The following is an 8,446-nucleotide window of genomic DNA, read 5'->3' on the forward strand; positions in this document are numbered from 1 at the left end:
AACTCTTTATGGATTAAAACAAGATCCACGAGCTTGGTATAGTCGCATTGAGACTTATTTTTTGAAAGAAGGCTTTCACAAATGTCCATATGAGCACACATTTTTTGTTAAAATTGGAGATAAAGGGAAATTGCTCATTGTTTACTTATATGTAGACGATCTTATATTTACTGGAAATGATGGTGTCATGTTTAAAGAATTCAAGAATTCTATGATGGTTGAATTTGAAATGTCTGACCTTGGTATGATGCATTACTTCCTTGGCATAGAAGTAGTACAATCAGCTAATGGGATCTTTATTTCTCAAAAGAAGTATGTGCAAGATATTTTGGACAAGTTTCGGATGAAGGATTGCAATCTTGTAAGCACTCCAACTGAGTTTGCTTTGAAGCTAAACAAAGATCATGAAGGGAAGAAAGTGGACAGCACACTTTACAAGCAAATTGTTGGCAATTTGATGTATTTAACTACAACAAGACCAGACATAATGTATTCTGTGAGTTTGATAAGTAGATATATGGAGAATCCAACAGAAATGCATTTGTTAGCTGCCACGAGAATCCTTCGTTATTTGCAAGGAACTAGAGATTTTGGGCTGTTCTACAAGAAGGCTGAAAAGTTAGAGTTGTTCGAGTTTACTGATAGTGATTATGCAAGAGACCAAGATGATAGAAGGAGCACTTCGGGCTATGTTTTTATGTTGGGCACAAGGGCTGTTTCGTGGTCTTCTAAGAAGCAACCAATTGTCACCTTGTCAACTACAGAAACTGAATTTATTGCTGCAACCTCTTGTGCTTGTCAAGCTATCTGGTTGAAAAGAATTCTTGAAGAGTTACAGTTCAAGCAAGTTGAAGCTACTACAGTTTTTTATGACAAGAACTCATCAATCAAACTCTCTAAGAATCTTGTGTTACACGGAAGAAGCAAATATATCGATGTGAAATATTATTTTTTAAGAGATCTAAGCAATGATGGAACAATCAAATCGATTTATTGTCGAAGTGAAGGTCAAGTTGCAGATATACAGACCAAGCCTCTCAAGCTGGTTACATTTGTGAAGTTGCGTGGTCTACTTGGAGTTTGTTCACGTGCTGCTGTAAAGAAAGACTTTGCAGAGGGTTGATTTTCTTTTAAACTGATTTCTGTAGATTTCAGTTTAAGGGAGGGTGTTAAAATTTAAATGTTTTATTTTATATTTATTAATGCTTATTGGAAGCTCTAGTCATTTGTAGGAGTTGTAGTTAGTGCTAGCATGTGATCCTATTTTATAGGAGTTGTGGTTAGTGCTAGCATGTGATCTTATCTTATAGGAGTTGTGGTTAGTTGTAGCATGTGATCCTAATTTATAGGAGTTGTGGTTAGTGGTAGAATGTGATCCTAATTTATAGGAGTTGTGATCAGTGCTAACATGTGATCCTATTTTAGAGGAGTTATGGTTAGTGCTAGCATGTGATCTTTTCTTATAAGAGTTGTGGTTAGTGGTAGAATGTGATTCTATTTTATAGGAGTTTGTGGTTAGTACTTGGATGAAGTGTTCCGATGTAAAGCCTATTTACAGGCCCTTCGAATCAATCTTTAAATAAGAGCTTTACCATTTTAATTTGTTGTCTTTTGTTTAATCTTACCTTTGTATCATCTTCTCCATCTATTGATGAACTCCCACGACTCTTCGGGTGGATTTGGCGATTATGCGGCCTCACCATTGAAATTCCAAGTTTTCTAGCTTTATGGCATGTTGGCTTGGCTGGACGATTGATTTTACGAGGGGGTCTTTTCGAAAAATTGAGAGAAGGAGGCAGAACATTCTGCGCGTGTCATGAATTGTTCATCTATTTTGAGATTTTGTATTTCTAGAAAAGATGTTGATGCCCAAAGCAATCCTACGCTAGTTCGTAGATGAACCCTCTATGAAGGGTAAAGGTGTGAAGTGGGGCTGTGAATTGAGTTGTAGATAGGTCAGCTTGGAGCAGCACAGAGTGGCCGGAAGATGAGGAAGAAAGATTCGCAGGCGTTCGACCATAAGCACCTATTCCCTTCGATCAACGGAGACTTTTTTGAAGTGTTTGGTGCTTCGAACTGATGATGTCACGAGTTCAAGGGAGAATGTAGCGATTGCAAGTACGTTGCAAAGTATAGCAAGGATCATGCTTTTTCCTTGTGGATTTTTTATATACTTGGTTATAATTTCTCTACCACTCTCACTCTCACTAAACATTAAGGTACAATTTGGAGGGTCTGTAGTTTCATGCCAAGATGGTCTGCTCACCTTCTGTTTGATAAAAAACTTCAAAGAACTTCCCCTATCCTCCCTTATCAACAATTGCCCCCCTTGCTCTATCTCCCTGACCTCTATCCACTCTCTTCGTAACTCTTATCTTTGACTTCTCCTCTATTTTCTCATTTGTAAGTGGCTTGCTGACTTTGGAGCACCATTCAATTGTGCCGGTTAGTGGTTGCTTTACCACTTATATGCTCTGAATGGTGGCTGTGTACAGGGTTCAAGGTTAATAGGTTTGATCTCTATGTCCTTTCATCTCATTTGTTTAGATTATAACTTGTTAGGGCGTCTAGGTTGTTAAACCTAAAATAAGAAGGGATGTTTTTTAGGAGGCTAGGTCTAATTCATTCAGATTCATTAGTTGGTAGGACCTGAAATGATTCTTCATAAAAATTTTCTTCCACTGATTTGCCATTGTGAATTTATTTCTGGCATCCCATAAAGCAGTTTATTATTAGAAAAACAAAACAATTTTAGGGATGATAGGTCGCTGACTGAAAATGCAATGGTTTACGATAGACCATTTTCAAAATATCATAATAAATACGTTGTTGCAATTTTTACATATACATAAAGTAGAATGGGTAGTGATGCCCATTGATATGAGCTTGTTGTCGACCATAATTAACTCTTGATACGAGTAAATTGTATCATTTTGGATTTACATTCTTACAAAAGTCTTGAGTTGAGAATGCAAACCACTTACTGTAGTCTACCATTTGATAATGTGCATTCTCACACATCATATGCATATTCTTCAATGAAATTTTTTATTCCATTGCAGGTTGTAGAGAGATCTCATACATCTTTGAATGAACTATTTCTAAATCCTTTTGGTATTTGTTCATCATTTACTTCACATATTTTTACTTTACCTTCTACAACATGAGGGTTGTAGGTATTATTCTTGAATGCAGAACACAAGAAATTTTGGGAATATTGGGTGCTTAATTTTGTTGATGTTTTCACTATAGACATATTAATTTTGTTGTGGTGGACAAGTTGTTCAATGGCATTTTTTTGGTGGATTTATAGTCACACAAAAGTTTTAAGTTGAGAATCAAATTCACTTACTACAGTCTACCATTTGATAGCGTGCATTCTCACACGTCATATGCATATTCTTCAATGAGATTCTTTATTCCATTGCTGGTTGTAGAGAGATCCCATACATCTTTGAATGATCTATTACTAAATTCTTTTGGTATTTTTTCTTCATTTACTTCACACATATGTACTCTACCTTTTGGTATTTTTTCTTTGAATGATCTATTGCTAATTATATGTTATGATTTGGCGGTTTGTGGTCAAGTGGATGCTTGATGTTTTTAATTGAGGATTTAAATGTTAATTAATGTATATATGCATTATCGGTATCGGTGGAGTATATTGAATTTGTGGTATGATAATGGTTAAGTAATTTTAGGGTTATGTAAAATGATTGATTAGCAAATTTTAAGGACGAAATTTTTATAAGAAGGGAAAAATGTAGTAACTCGGGGAAAAAAATTTATTATTATTATTAATCAATCAATTAATTAAAAATTATTAAATTAAAGTAATTAAATAAAAAATAGAATGGATATATAAGTATACATATATGTGTTATATATATATATATATATATATATATATATATATATATATATAATATATGTATGTATGTTTCTTAAGCATTAAGGATGCTTCTCCTAAAAGCACCCAAACCCAAAATTGGAATTCCAATTCCAATTAGAGAACCCTAGCAGCGTGCTCTCCTCACCGTCTCTCTCTGTACTTTCTCTCTCCTCAACTACTCTCTCTCTCTCTCTCCTCATTTTCTCAGCAAATTCTCAGCTGATTGAAGAACGGAAAATACCACTGGGTTCCTATCTCGGCCACCAACATTTTAACCGTAATGGATTGGTGATTAGGGCGTCGTTGGCACCACTCCTAAGATAAGGTAAATCCACTCTCTCTCTCTCTCTCTATCTCTCTCTCTCTCTTCAATTTCTCCCAAATATTCAAACAAATTGACAATTGGAAATCACCATGTGGTTCTAGGGGCGATTCTCTCCAAAATAATCAGAGTAGATTCGTGATTTGGTGTTCCTAGGCACCACCCCAAATTAGGGTAAAAGAGTTGTTTTTAAGATTTATTAGCTATTTGAGTTATGTGGACTTGGAAATGTTAGGATATTAGGCATTCTGCAATTGAACTAATTAAGTTAAGATTTGTGGAATATAGGGTTCTGTTTTCCATTCATTTTAGGCAAAACTTCGAGGATCAGGTAAGGGGAATAAGTTATAATAATTTTTTTTTTAATTAATTGTGAACCGGTTAAATTTGAGTATGTAAATTTATATATATAAGTATGATTTTATGAATGGTTTAGGCAATTGAAAATAATGATTTTTGATTATAAATCATATTTGAAAAAAAACGTGTGGTATGAGAATTACCCTTCATAATTAACTGGTTGTAAATTCTGCTTAGTTGTGAATACTATTCGGCTATGAATACTGTCTGGTTATGAATACTATGGTGAATGCGTTGATGTGCTTGGATGATTGGTTATGTTATTGATGTGTATTGTGGTTCATGTAAATTGCAATATAATATTGGCAGTGATATGAGGAGGTCGTTATATCGTACTTGATATAAATCACCATATAACGTTGGCAGTGACATGAGGAGGTCGTTATATGGTCATTTATATAAAAGAGGTAAAACGTTGGCAGTGGAATGAGGAGTTTGTTTTATCGATTTACCATGAATAGGGTTGTGAGTGTGTGTTATGATTGTGAAAGTGTGTGAAGTACATGTGTGGTATCCTATGTGGATGTGTATCCCGTGTGGATGTGAAACTTGTGCAGTTTCCTATGAGGATGTGCTGTGACATTGTATATGTAGATTATGGGATATGTTAGTGTTGAATGTATGTGAGCTTATGTATGTGTAGTTAAATGCTTAAATAATTAGGGCGAAGTAAAACTCTTCGGCCGAAAACTTATTGAGTAAGGTGAGTGCCCTGATACGTATCAGTTGTAGCCGCACCTGAATTAATTCGGGCAAGGTTACAAACGGTATCAGAGTAAAGGGGCGTTACATGTATGGGCGTGTAATCTCTTCAATCCTCGAGAACCTTCGTTGATAAATAATGATTGCGTATGTGTGAGTACAGTCTGCATGTCTGTTGTTAGTTGCAGTTGATTAATAAATGATTGTATTTTATATTTATTAAAAACTCATCTGTCACACACTGTTATAATTTATTTCATCCTTACTAAGAAGTTTCTCACCCCAACAAATTATAAATTTTTCAGGTCCTTCAAGCGATCGAGCTTAGAAGCTTTCGGGGCAGGGTTTAGAATTTTGGTAAATTTTGGGTGGTTGTAAGAACAATTATATATACATTTTATGTTTAAATTTCTAGTTATGAAATATTAAGTGGATGAATATACACTTTGGGTTAAATAGTATAAAACTCTGGTATTTTATTGGAGTATATTTAATTATTTTCGCTGCATGAATGGTATCAGAGACGTGAGAATGGTCTCATAACAACCCGGGTCCCACCTGGCGGGAAAAGGGCGTTAAAATATTGTGCTCGGATCGTACTTGTTATCATATCTTGCAATTGTTGAATAGATAATGAAGTAACTGAGGTAAAGTGAGTTGCTTGAGAATCCTTCAGGACTTCCTTCTTTTAGTCTTTGTTTTAGTCGCTATTTTAGAAGCAAAACTAAAAGGAAATTCTATATCTTGGCTCAACTCAACATTATTTTTCACCTTTAGATTGTTCATGAGTGAGACAATTTGAAGATTTTTGTCTTCAACTATTTTGGTGCAGAATGAGATCTTTTTCTCCATTTTCTCGATCTTCTCCTCCACAGTGGCAATATCGATCATTATAATAGGCATGATAGTAACGGAAGAGTGGATATTCAATCGTGTAGGATAGATCTCTTCCATAGGACTTGTAAGAAATGATCTAGACTATAAGATTTCAGAGGAGTATTCTTTTGACATATGGATTGAAGTTTCGCTCCCACCCCTGGATTGCTCAGAGATCAAAGCAACCTACAAGTTCGACATTTTTTTAGCAAGGAGATTAATTGTTATTGTGTATTTGATTCAGTCTTTTTGTCTTGTTGAGAACCTTGTAATGTAAAGGCCCTCGATCCATTACTAGTGAGTAGACCTGAAAAACTAGAGTTATTGGTGGTATTGGTGTCATCACTTGTAGATCCGGAAGCCATGAAGGGTGCGATGACATTTTTTTTGTTTTTTTGGGTATGATTCTTCATGTAAGCCAATCGATTTGATGAGAAGGAATTGAAAGGAGGAAAAGATGAGGGGGCGAAGTTGCCCTACCAAGTGTGCCAAAAAATTTGTAATGACAAAATTTATGCCTGAAAAATATGACGAGAAAATTAGAACAAATGTTAATATTTATAATGAACAAAAGAATGAGAATTATCTCTATACATTTTACAATAAAGTAAAATATCTTCTGATTCAATCTCCTTGAAATTGGATTTGCTGATCAAGTTTGAAGGGGTGTGCTTCCAAACATAATGGTGAATCTGTCGAAGGAACAATTTGATGATTTGAAAATGTTGGATTTGCTTGTTTTTTCGATTAATTTGATCAGATCTATTGATTTGACAAAGTGGGTGTCAGATCTTTCAAAGGATCAATTTGACAACCTATGAAGGTTGAATTTTTCTAATATTTGAACTATTTGATCTCTTGTCAATCTAAGAGCTCAAGATTGTTCTCGAACAAGTTGTTGTTGGATCTTCTGGGCAATCAATTTCACGATTTACAAAATATGAATTTGTTTAATTTTTTAATCTTTAATAGAATTTGCCAAAATTGAGGGTCTTGTTGTGGATTTTCCAAAGGATAAATTTGGTGATCTACGGAAGGTGAATTTATTCAATCTTTGATCTATTTGATGAGGTCTACTAATTTGAGCGCTCGAGGTTCGAATGAGTTGCCGTTGGATTTTCAAGACGATCAATTTCATAATCTATTGAAGTTGAGTTTGCTTGATCTTGGACCAATTTAATAAAATTTGGTGATTTAATGAAATTTACGATTCATTTGAAGGTGATCTGTATTCAATCTTCATGAATGTGAGCCTAATCACGAGCAATAGATGCCCAGAAGAAAAATTGATCACCCAAAATTGATCAAAATTCAAGTATTCTTCTATTGCCAAGGTTGCCGGAGAATGAAGTTTGATTTCTTAAAGCTCCTAGAGAAGCTAATTAAAGGTATAATATGGTGCGAGAAAGTACATGATACGGCACCAAACTCGGAGCCAATTTTTAGTTTTTATCTCATTTATTACTTTTGTATCATTGGGGAGAGATCCTCCTGCTCTCTCCCTTTCTTCTTTGGAGGGATTTGTCCTTTTTTTGTTTGCCTTTCTCTTTTTTTGTGCTGGTGTTCTATCCATAATTTTTGGTGCCTTCCCTGCTGCTAAAAGTCTAGCGGCGGTGACGTGAGTCTCGTGACTAGGCTGGGGAAATGAGGAAGGGACCCAACCACCAGAAGGGGGGGGGGCCAGGGCGGGGGAATTGCTATGAGGGCTGACGGACCGCCTCAGCGCGGGAAAGGGGCGGAGGGGGGGCAACGGGTAAGTGACTCAAAAGGGGGGCACACCACTGAGAATAGGGGGAGCAGGAACGGGCTTGAGGAAGCACGGGAGGAGGACAAGGAGGCAGGAAAGGGGGGGAAGGAGAGGCAGGGAGTTGGGGGGGTGTGTGTGGGGGGGGGGGGGTGGCAAAACATATTTGAAAAAAAAATAAGTCACACAGGGGGACAAGGAAAAGGGGGGGAAGAAAGTGGGAGGGATGAAAGATAGGTAGACCAGTTTGCTTTCTAATGTGGATGAAGTTCACAGCGGCCGCCAGATGGTGGGGGTTTGTGTGTATGAATTGATAATGAAAGAAAAATTGACACAAAGAAGAATACTGATATTTTTATATTCAAAAGCTAAGTCGTGAACAGTAAATACTTTGAGAGGACACAAGTATGATGGGTATTTATACACGATTACATGATATAGGAGTACAATAAATGATAAATTATAAATTCCATGATTTGAAGATAAAATTGAATCGTGTCATATATCACATTTTTTTTTTTTAATTATAGGCTTTTGAATTTGTTGG

General features: G+C 35.9%; 1 long non-coding RNA gene across 1 annotated transcript; it reads left to right on the forward strand.

Annotated features, from left to right (window-relative positions):
- Positions 1–1,626: 1,626 nt before the first annotated feature.
- Positions 1,627–5,730, forward strand: LOC131157726 (uncharacterized). The gene is made up of 2 exons (XR_009137309.1): positions 1,627–2,118; positions 5,585–5,730. It is a non-coding gene; the product is annotated as an uncharacterized LOC131157726 (long non-coding RNA).
- Positions 5,731–8,446: the final 2,716 nt, after the last annotated feature.

Source organism: Malania oleifera, chromosome 6 (assembly GCF_029873635.1).
Source record: "Malania oleifera isolate guangnan ecotype guangnan chromosome 6, ASM2987363v1, whole genome shotgun sequence".
NCBI classification, from domain to species: Eukaryota; Viridiplantae; Streptophyta; class Magnoliopsida; order Santalales; family Ximeniaceae; genus Malania; species Malania oleifera.